Source organism: Pinus tabuliformis, chromosome 9, assembly GCF_031772625.1.
Source record: "Pinus tabuliformis cultivar Carrire ecotype Pingquan chromosome 9, CPIR1, whole genome shotgun sequence".
In the NCBI taxonomy this organism is placed as follows: Eukaryota; Viridiplantae; Streptophyta; class Pinopsida; order Pinales; family Pinaceae; genus Pinus; species Pinus tabuliformis.
In genome coordinates, this window is record NC_142307.1 from 1,545,370,166 (window position 1) to 1,545,378,589 (window position 8,424).

Here is an 8,424-nt window from a genome sequence, read left to right on the forward strand (position 1 = left end):
TGCATGGAGTATTGCCGATAGCCGATAGCGATATTGCATCGGCGGAGATCAATGTGCCACTTATTTGTGTTTTCTATGCCATTGCGATATGCGATCTTGCGATCGCTTTATCGCAATGATAAAAGATTGCTTTATTTGACCAAAAATGGGTTTTTTTAAAAGGTTTTATATAATGTCTTCATTTGGTTTGCGGACCTTTTTCAAATAATGAAGTATTGACACCGATTAACTTCTAAAGGGACCCATTTCATATGATGATTTAGTAAATAAATATGATATGAAATGGGGGGTTGTTGTAGGGCACAACAGTACTCTAGGAAGCTTCAAGGAAGTATGGGACTATAAACTACACTACCTGAAGAATGGGAAAACAAAGTAAGGGGTCTACACAATGGAAGCAAGAGTTGCGCGAGGGGGAGCTAGCCAAGAGGGCTGCGCGATGAAGGTTGGAGCCATGTAACATGGTGACAAAATAGCTGTTGGTTGCACTATAGCTAATTGGATGTTGAAAATCTCATTAGGAGTGGGTAGGATGCATTTATGGCACAAATATTTGGCAATCTACCACTAAAGATACATTTATTATAGGAATTTGGAGGGAATGGTTGGATTTGAATTTGAACATGCCTATAAATTTGGCATGCTGACCTGTAGTAGAACACTTTGCCTTATAAAAATTGCTTGTGAGCCCTCTTGCCTTCAGCTTATGAACTGGGAATATTGGGAACATATTTTTAGACATCAAGGGATAGCTAACATGTTTGAAACCTTCACAAAGCCTTCTTAGATAGAATGATGGCCACTGACCCCGCAGAAGTTGTGAGCTCTAAAGCCTTGATCCCTAAAATCGCGTCGACAGTGGAAGCCATTCCATCCATGCCTATGGTGCCAAGGTTGCCTAGGCCTAAATCTTCTGTCATTAAGGACAAATAGAAGAAACTACATTCTATTTTGGTGAGGTAGTCACCATGGAAGAACCTACTGAGATTTGGCAGAAAGGGAAGATGGACAAGTCAAAATAGCCACATGAACCCCTGGATCTCTATGAAGAAGAGCTTCACAATGTTGTTGAAGAGTTGGATGCTGAGGAGGGAGAGAATCTCACTAGGCTCCCGAAGTATATCTCTCTATGGAAAGGCAAAGTGAAGGTACCAGAAGATCTAGATACTGACAAGTTTATGGTTTCTACACCACTGCTACCGAAGAAGGTAGTATTTGAAGGTGCACTCTTAGGGTGCATTCCTATGCTAAGGATGGAAGACTAGGATCTAGCTAACCATGAAAAATTCCTGCAGTTGGCACCAAAAAAGTAATTTGCAAGGATCTATTATGAGGAGATGTTATAGACGTTTTTGTGCCTTACAGCATTGAGCATGAAATTTCCATAATCTAAGGGATCCAAATTCCCTAAACATGTTGTTCCTACCCCTAGAGGAACAAGGCTAACAAACCACAGCAATTCACAAAAGTTCTCCACCTGAAACTGCTCAAAAACAAGTCAATTCAGGATCATGTCAACTGCTCCACTGACCATCTGTGATGAATGTCAATGGCTCCACTGGCTACCTGCGTTGAATGTCAACTGGAACAAAGGCTACCTGCGCTGAGCGAGAATGGACAAGTGGCAGGCTCATTTCTCAAGGTGTCAAGACCCAGGAAGCTTCCAAAATGACACTTGCCTCAGGGAATTCGACTGGTGATGAGTAAGAGGTTCCAAATCTCCAAGTGGAAGCAAGAACCTCCAAGTGGACTCAAGAACTGATAGAGGGAGAGGACACTAGTCAGATCTCAAGCTGACTCATCCTCTCTCCAAACATCTATATATGGATCTCTTCTCCATGAGATCTAGAGGCTGGAATTTTATGATTGCAAAGAATTGTTGTTGGTTTGAGATTGGAATCATTGGGTGCTTAATGCTTTGAAGGGGCTGAAGATAGGAATTCCATTTGCTGGGAAGGAGATGTTGGATTGGAGCCCTCTGGGTTGTATCTCTTCCTGAACCTTGTTATTCATCAATAAAGCTATCTTGGTTTTCTCCTATATACTGGTGTATTTGTATGATTGCATTAGTGTATTTGATTTACTTCTAATCCTGAATCATTTATGAATATGAATATTTGCCTTTGTGTTGTGTTCTTCTCTTGTCGCAAGTAGCTGTTCTCTTGTGATCTCGCAGGAATCAAGTAGCTGTTCTCTTGGGCGAGCGAGGAGGCAAGTAGCTGTGAACACCCAAAGAGAAGAGGATCTAGATCGAGGGACAAATGGAAGACACCGGTAAGTCTATTGATCTCTCTCTTCTTTCACATTTCATAAAGGAAGAAACCAGTATAGCTGTACTCGTTTGTTGCTAAGGCACTGTCACACCTTAGGTGGATAGGATCGTCCTGTATAGGCATTTTTCCCCACAATATATTGGCGACTCCACTGGGGATGATTTGTTTATTCATTTCATTTGTGTTTCTATCATTTGTTTGCATCATAGACTTGACAGCAACGATCGAACTGCATCTTTCCCGAATGCAAAGTAGAAAGTTGCTGCTTTGATCCAGTTGCTGGACTTGTCTATGATCTGAACAATGGATTCACAAATGATTTGATGATCCTTGTGATAGATCTTAGTAGCCTTCAAAGCATCCCTTTGATTATACCTTGCTTGTGTTTCTGATTTGGCCTGAAACTGTTGATTTTTGAGCAATTTGTGACCCAAAACCCAGGAGAAACGAGAGTTTCTCCTTCAGCTCAACTGCTGTGAAGGCAGTATGCATTTCAACGCAGGTCCCGTGAGGGCTACCTGCGCTGAATGTCAAGTCCTCAGTGTTGAGGTTGCGCTGAACCAGTTTGGCCTTGTGCAGCTGGGGTTCTCTACTCTCAGTTGCCCTGTTTTGATCTCTGTTTTTTGCAGCCTTTAACCAGCATAGGTACCAGTCAGATAACTCCTTTTCTTTGCTTAGATTCCGCCTCCTTTTGTACAAAAATACTGTGAGTGTTTTATGTGTTTGTGGCGTCATTTACAGTTTTCCTTTGCATGAGTGAAATAGTCATCCTATAGCCTTTGATTCAGATCTGATGGATTGTGATCTTAGAAGAGAGTTCATTGGCTGTTTGCACATTGATTATACATTTATTTTTGCTTATTGGTTTGAGTTTGTCTCTTTTAAGTGTCAAAACAAGTCTTTATTTCGGAAATCATTAAGTGTTGTAATCTCTTCTATCTTCTCTGATTTCAGAAAAGTGAACTTGTTTGTATTGATCATTTAAAAGCAAATTCAAAGTTGTACAAAAAGCTTTCTTTGTAGGCATCAATACTAAGAAAGCGGAAAACAAACACCTGCATTGTGCATTTTGCATTTGATAGTTTGCATGTTGGATTTAGGAAAAGTGCATTAGAGTGTGCTGATTGCTCTTTGAGAAAAGATGGTGTCTTTCTTTTCCCTTAGTAGCTAGGATTTTCAAAGTTGAAAAGATATAAAGCTTGCTTATCATCTTTAGACTGCATTTAGGAATTTGTATCATACATCTCGTGGTGAACCTTGAAAGGCAAACTTTAAAAAGATCAACCTAAAATAAACTGAATGAACTTAACAACACTTTGTAACATAACGCACAACATAGAGGTCTAGGCTAGAGACGTGTTCCGGCGTCGTTAAGCCTAGTGACTGTCGATCTCGTGGAAGGTGGGTGATTCCTCATGAGGGACGATAGCGCTAGTACGGATTGTGCTCCCACGTACCGTCGCGTATATATTGGGAGACCCCTATAGGCATATATCCTTTATCCTTAGGAAGCCGTGTCGGCCGCCCTACTGATCGCAATGCAGTGAACACAACATTCACGAAGATCGACCGCCCGTACCTTAAAAAGTATTTTGCGGTTTTGCGAAAAGTTTGGCACACCCTCTGCCTAGAACTCCAGAGAAGTTCCTTTTGGCCTTTTTCAGACTCTATAATGGAAAAAGTCCATCCGAGCATTTGTCACTTCGGGCTCGTTAAAACATTGAAGGAGACTAGAGTCATCTTTAGCTTTTTCTCGACTCTTTAAAACTGAAAAAGAAAGTTGTGTCTAAAGCGTCGTTAAAATTTATTTTAAACGGAACAATCACCCTTTAATTCCTGCGTTGATCTTTAGGTTGAAAGATGGAGCACACCAACCAAGGAATTCCCCTTGGTGGAAATCCTAGTCCCTTCTCCTCTTGGGGAGATGTTGGTGCGCCCCACATGGCCACATTGTCGCTTCCAGGACTGACAATTGGCCTACCAGTCTGGCTCTTTTCAACCAATGTCGTTCAGAACGTCACCATTCCTGAACAGTCGAGTCAACAGTCAGATCAGACTAGAGTTGCCCACCAGCCTTCTACTTCATCTTCCTCTCCTCCTTCCTCTTCGCTTGACGGAACTGGTAAAACCAAAAACCAGGATCCTAAGGAGAAGAAGGAGAAGAAGAAGAAAGAAAAGAAGAAGAAGGGGCCAAAGGCGACTGGGGGCAAACGAGAGTCGTCTGACAAAAATCCACACACAGCACTGACCAGGCCTAAATCACCATGCGTCATATGCAAGGGAGACCACTTCCATAGAGATTGTCCCTGTATCCCTCGAATACTAAGGGACTGGTCTCCCCGTTTGTACAATTCGATAGCATCAACCTCTGATAGCCATGTTGATTGCTCACCGTCAACTAGTGGGAGTGAAGCCCCAGGACAGAGAGGGAAAGCTAAATTTCCCTGCAGACTGTGTGAAGGCGATCATGCCATCCACCGTTGTCCCTTCTTAGACGAGGCAAAAAGAGTTCTGGAAGATCGCCTGATTTTACGAGCGCAACTTCCTCCTGGATATCAAAAACTCCTGCCAAGTCCTTCACTAGTTGAGAACCCGGCTGATCCGCCCAGATGGTCAGCCGAAGCACCTATCATTGAAGATGAACCGTCTGGATCAATGCCTGACAAAAGTCAAAAGGTTGATACGGCAGTTGACCCGGTTTTGCATTCAGAGGCTCTATCTTCGAATGATACCATCACAGAGGAGAATAAAGACGACACCATCCAGATTCTCTTCATTAACACTGACTCTGATGAACAAGGGGGCAATGCCCCCATTCCTTTATCGCAGGAAGGAAGTTCGTCAGAGCGATATCCGGCCGTTTACTCAGTCCCATCACCAAGCAACCTAGTTGTCTCGTTCGACTGGAACCAACTAGGCAGACCCCGGTTGCCAGCCAGTATACCATTTAGAATTATTATCCAAATATACATAATGGTAATGGCTGGCACTATCATTGATGAGGGGGCATCTGTGAGTATCCCTTCCTCTATTTCTTGGAAAGCGCTTGGTTCACCAGCGCTTTTACCTGAAATGAGAAATCTATCAGGTTTTGATAAAGGAATCAGTCGACCTTTAGGGATCCTCCCCAATGTGCCCATAACATTGAAAGGGAAGACCGTTCAAATGAACGTGATGGTCGTTCAAGGACCCTTGGATTATAACCTACTCCTTGGACGAGACTATATATATTGCATGGGAGCTATAGTCTCCTCACTCTTTAGAGTAATGTGTTTTCCGCATGAAGGAAGAATGGTCAAACTCGTGGACCAACTTTCATTTCCCGGATCACGCATCGCAAATAGTCACATACCATCCCTAAATGGTCTATTCACGCAAGAAGTGTCTCAACCCATGGTCCGTCCTCCTGATGAGCGCGAGTAATCCGGGAGGATATGACCGAAACCCAGGGGGCATGCGTCCTGGTCTGCCTCGGCAGGAAAACTTTGGGTATAGGGTAGGTTTCCGCAGGAGAATATGACTAGTCCGTACCCCTTCCGTGGTTGGAAGAGGGGTTGTTCTGGAATAAGATTATCTTGTCAAAGTTATGTGAGAGGGTGGATCGCGTCACTCACCTTTGTTTATCTCGGTAGACATCGCCGAAGAAGTGTTTTGTTGAAAGAATAACAGAACAATATTTGGATAGCCTGAAAGAGGTAGGCCTCTCCCGGTAAAGCAAATGTTTTATCTGCAAATTGAGGGGTAACCTTGAAATCGTACTTTATACCTGGGGGCATGCAAACCTTTCGGAGTACAAGCAAGGGGTGGCTATTTATTTTTTAAATTTTTAGGACCTCTAACCCTTTAAACTCATAGGATTAGTCGTTTCGAACTTGCATAACGAAAGGATAAGGAGCAAAGCTTAGTAAGATGAAGCTCTATAAAAAAAAAAAAATAGGATCTTGATGAGACACTCTTATCATATGACTGGGTAATTGAGCAGTTTTAGCATAAAGTTCATGCTCGTTAAAAAATAAACGCAATATCCGAGCAGTTTTAACGCGGACTTCATGCTCGTTAAAAAATAAACATAAGCAATGAGCAAGAGTTTCCTCCAGTGTTTAAGCTCATTTTAAAATAAAAAATGAACCTACCCGGTAAATAACCACCGTGAATGTAATATCATCAGCCATTAAAGCCTTGGTCGTGTTTGCACCTGTCACCTCCACTTTTCGTTTGGCCGATCATTCACCTCCATATGATTGTTTATCCATTTTGAGGAACAGCTGTGAAGAGTGATTTCACCTAGCCATCCTTGTGACACTGTCGTGATTGGAAAATTCCAACCTGTACCTGGAATCAGCTGCTATCCCTGTTTATCACTCGTTCCTCAAAAGACGAGTCTTCTTTAAGCTCTTTTCAACTGACTTGTAAAATATGAAAAGATTGTCGAGTTTTGGCCTTCCAGCTCGTTAAAGCGACCGGAAGAGCTATCCCTCCTCTAGATTTTAATCTTTTTTGGACCTGAGGGATTATTGCACAAAAAGATCGAGCGCTTGTTTTGTTCGGCTCATTAAAACTATCGAAAACTCATCCCTTCTGTATTGTTTTATACTTTTTCGGACTTAAGGGATTAGATGACGAAAAATGAATTTTGGAGTTGACTTTATGTACCTTTTCAGACTCTCTAAAAATGAAAAGGACCAAGTTATCCTTGTCGTTAGACTCGTTAAAGTTATTAAATAGCGACAAACTTGTCTTTAGACGAGAACGAGTTTCACTATCGCTAGGCTCGTTAAAACATAGCGATGGGCTTGCCCGAAGGGCAGGTTATAGAACAAGCATATGTTATCCTCCTCAAGCTTGACAAAAATAAAGAGGTACTGGTCAGCAATGACTGGGGAAAAATTGGGAGAAACTAAAGAAAACTTTGATGGTAGCAAGTCGCTCTTGAACATGACACTTTTCCTCCGTACCACAATCAGGTTGGGTTGTTTCATTCACCGGTCACATCACCATGGTCTCGCCATACCATCCATATTTGGGGTAATGCTACCAATCCATCGCATCAGTGTCACCATATGTTCAGGAGAAGTCATTCAGAAAGAGTCAACCGTGTCCCATCCACTGCCATACATTATCCTTCATCCATTCATGACCGCCACCCTGAATCATATGTCACAGATCGTTTTCACCTCCATTAAAATCATTAGCTCCGTTCCATGTCACTGATGTGGGATTCATTAAGGCCCTCCTGTGACGGATCGCTTCTTGTCGACATCAGCTCATTATCCAAGAAGTTGATCTAGGAACAACCCCTTCAGTACTTTGAAGCTTGCATGCCACAATGGCAAGTTTCTCACTTCCGGCGACAGGTATACATCAATGACCTTCGACCGAAAGATTTTGCGTGGTGTTCGACGCCAAGTCCTTTATTCACACCACGTAAATTGTACTGCAGTACCTTGAGGGTCATTATCATTATCGGTGATTCCTCTCGCGCTTGTTAACGGTTTACATCATTGACCGGTAATCAAGCGATGTCTTTCCATGTTCGACTTCAGAACAATTCTCACATGGATCGACTTGTACTTAGAGTGAAGATCGAATGAGTTTGAAGACCCCGGATCTAGTTTCATCCATCCAGGCTGCGATATATATTCAGGAAAGATAAAGACATTGACATGTACATCATTGCAGCAGATAATCATCCTACTCAAAGGATGATAATTTCATCAAAATTATCAGTCTATCATCAGACGATTGTCTGTTCTATGTACAGAAAAATGTATTTATAAAGTTGAGCATGGGAATGCCTGCCTCAGCTAGATCATGAAAGCAGAATGAAAAATAATGTATTGTATTGTATTGTATTACAGTTCTCCTCCCAGCATTGGATGAACTTCGGATCCCCCTGATAAAGCATTTTGCCCGATAAACAGCCTCATACTTTAGGGGGCAACTGTTATAGAAGTTTTTGTGCCTTACAGCATTGAGCATGAAATGTCCATAATCTAAGGGATCCAAAGTCCCTAAACATGTTGTTCCTACCCCTAGAGGAACAAGGCTAACAAACCACAGCAATTCACAAAAGTTCTCCACCTGAAACTGCTCAAAAACAAGTCAATTCAGGATCATGTCAACTGCTCCACTGACCATCTGCGATGAATGT